Genomic DNA, 3,688 nt, shown 5'->3' with positions numbered 1-3,688 from the left:
CTCTGCCTGACTGTTTTTGATCATTTTTCTATGTTTTTTTGTGTGAAAGGAGAATATATTCATGGCCCCTTTGTTTAATTTAATAATCAATGTTTCCTAGCATTTTACAGTAAAACTGCACAAATTTGAGTTTTGTCCAAATCAATTTCTCTGCCCTATAATATAAGATCCCATAAAATTCCACAAGGCCTTTTGACATAACAGGCATATTGTTTCTTTTAGGTATTATTTGAATGCCATTGCTTATGGTGTGTGAATGTCCGCTATTTAACAGAACGTGCATTTAAATGCCCTAAACCCCTGATCACTTGGGTCCCATCCAATGTTTTTTGTTTTTATTTCGGATGGCATGTGACAATTCTGTCAGAATAAATAATAGCTTATAGCAGCAAAACATTGGCCATAATTTTCAGACTCTTGTGCCCTAAGATTGGTGGTAATAAATGAAATGTGGCACTGCACAAAAGCCTGAAAATTATTTAGTACTGAATAACTGTTTTGCATGGTTTGGACAACACTATTCTGTTTTACAATATAAAAAACCATCACACAAATATTCATTATTCATTTAACTTTTTTCTCTGTGACTGTGAAGATGACGTCACGCCGAGTTGAGTTCTGGGTAACTTTTGTGCAGATGCCATAATAGGAGGATCGCGCTGCCTTTCTGCTTGCGAGTTTTATGTTGTGATTGTGAAAAATGTCTCCATAGTTCATTCCAGCTTGTAGTCAACGTTCAGGGAGAAAACAGCAATGTAGTGTTTTTTCGCTAGTGTAAATACACTACGGGAAGCAGGTTGCGGAGAATGACAAGAAGATGCAGAATAGCAAATCTATTAGTCAAGAAAATATTCACATTGCTTATTTTGGTTATAATTATCAATTAATCTTTGCTAGTATGATTCTTGTAATGGAATCGACTAGTTTGTAATTGTGAATTACAAAAAACAGCCACTAGAAAACGGTTTACAAGCTTAGGGATTTGTTTTTGGTTGTCATCTGTTGAATTAAATGCTGAAGAAAACCATGTGTCGGTGTCTGTCCACTGAATGTGACCTGCAATCTCTGATTTCCCTCTAGCCATAGAGAAAAGTGAATATTTACAATGACAAAAAAAATTACAAATACGATAAAAACAGTTATCATGCAATAAACTAGCTTTTCTTCCCTGCAAATGATACCAAGAAGAGTGAATATTTAATTTCAAGGCCAAAACAAAAAAGCTAATCCGGTGTCGAAATTAATTGCAGTAGCAGAGCGATCCTGTTAAGATGGCGCTGCCACCCCGCCATATTGAGGTTGTGACGTAGCTTCACATTCTCTATGAAAACATTGCAGTGTGTGTTCTCTACACCTGTAGGCAATGCTCTGCCTTGGAACAGCTGCAGAGTTTTCACTCGGAATTCCCAGGTCGCTCATTAGACATGGTTGTTCATCTCAGGCCCAGTGAAATTTGTTATTTTTTTCATGTCCTTTCATTGACTAGAACACTGAATGCTTCACTTTTTTTATTTCTTGGATGATATTTTATCGAACCAACACCGCCAAACACTGCTAGATTTATTTTTGTCTGGTATTACTTGTGTATTTAGCATTTCTGCTAGACAGTTTTTTCTTCACTATTGGGTCATGGTTTGCTATTTGTTCCAATATGGCCACAAAGTTCTGACTCACAATAGCCTCCTTGGGGAATATTTTGTGTAGCCTACGACTAAGCAGGAGAACATCTGACAAACCTGGTAAAAATACACTATATGGACAAAAGTGTTGGGACATACCTCTTAATAATTGAATTCAGGTGTTTCAGTCGCCACAGGTGCACAACTTCCGTTAACCATAACTGATGTGTGCATTGATTAATGTTTTTATGTGAATATGTACCTTTAGACCTTGGTCCAACAGGAACAGCAAATTCTGATCCACATGGGACTGGGTGGTGCTCTTTGTCACTGTCAACTTTGAAATCTAAACTACTGCTGTGAAGCCTGATAAGAGAATAGTCCTTCTCTCCCTCATGTTTGGTGGAAGCTTTCATCACTGGGTATATGTAAAACAAATCAATTACCATGATGAATATGTTTCTCTAGGAAGTGGATCTTGTGAACTGGTTGTAAAGGTGAAAAGGACGAAATTGCATAAAATACTCAAGTTCCAACTTTAATCTGTTGCAGACGGCTGCTGGTGTATTCCTCACTGGTCCTCTTCGGTTGGATATGACATATGCATGCTGGATACCAGTTTGTTTGCCCTGCCTGGTGGAAGTTTGGCTCTGACTTGCACTGGAGTCCTGGACTGCACTGCATCTCACCATCTCTGAAAAAGAAACCTTGGATATCCTGTTGCTTTGTCTGCAATAGAGGAATATAAAGAGCAGGTCAAGTCAGGGAGGCCTGCTCGTAAGGAAGTGGAACATTCTGAAAACAACCCTTCAAAGACGCGTGAAAGGGCTTGTTGTGGGATCTGAGCATGCATCTGGAAGAAAGCCATTTATCCCTGTTGGATCTGAGAAGGAGTTAGTCTATCCTTGCTTTCATAGAGAAACTTCCCGTTAAGGAGGACTGTCTCTTGCCTTTTAGTTTGCCAAGATAAATGGCATCCTACTAGGGTTTTCAGAAGAGAAGCAAAAGGTGGGCAAATGCTGGTTCTGGGGCTTTATGAAGCAAAATCAGGGCTTAAAATAAAGAAATCAGGGGCTATCACCAGCTACAAGGATGAATGAAGAAGAGCTGCGAAAATGTTACAAAATCACCCTGGATGCCTTGGGAATTAATAAATGAAGATCTTGTGGTCATACAAAAAAAAAGTAAAGGGTATATAATAAATACACTAAAGCTTGGTTTACTTGCCGCGTTCCCACGAGTGCGAACTGCGAAGGTGTGCGCGGCAAAAAAAAATACGTGTAGGCTACTTACAAAAAAAGTATGTGCGCGATTAGTGTGCAAAACCCCATTTCACTTGGTGGTGTGCACAGCATTTTTGTAACTTTCCACACGGTTCCGCTTCCGAAGACGCACGACTTCGAACGAGGCGAAGCTGAGCATGTACGTGTCATCACACCGGTACCCAGTTTGCGCATGTCTGCACTCTGCAAAATGAGCCTACAATAGCGTAATAAGCCTTTCTAATGAATGTTGGTCCATGTTCAATAAAAATGTTCACGAAACTAAATGAAATTTGTTTAGTGAAATTAGAAAATATGTAAGAGATTGTTAATTAGTTGTATGCATACTGTACATGTTCTCATATCCATATATTTTGTTCTAATGTGCACGTATGATGTCACTTTGTAGGTCAACCGGCAGTTTGCATCACACTGGTTCCCTCAAGAAAAACCCAATAGGATTTTCCCATAGGCTTTAGCATTATAACTAAAAACAAAAGTTTGATACTTGCACGTTTTGACTATCAATATAGCCTAATTATCACAGATGATGAACTAATTTTTTAAGTCGAAATGCAGTCGCCAGAAGTTAAAAGCTAAAGGTAGGCTATAAACGAAATAGGCCTAGCTACACCACAGTCCCACAACTTCAACGTTATACCATCGCTGAGCTTCCGACAACTCTCAGTTTTTATCTACAAACATTTCCCCAGAATGTTTGTGTTAAAATAGTTTATAAGAGCACAATTATCTGGATGTGTCATTATGTATTGTGGTGACAGTGGCATGTTGGAGTTGCATTCTTTG

Source organism: Phoxinus phoxinus (genome assembly GCF_949152265.1).
Source record: "Phoxinus phoxinus genome assembly, chromosome: 12".
In the NCBI taxonomy this organism is placed as follows: domain Eukaryota; kingdom Metazoa; phylum Chordata; class Actinopteri; order Cypriniformes; family Leuciscidae; genus Phoxinus; species Phoxinus phoxinus.
This window is presented reverse-complemented; position numbering follows the sequence as displayed.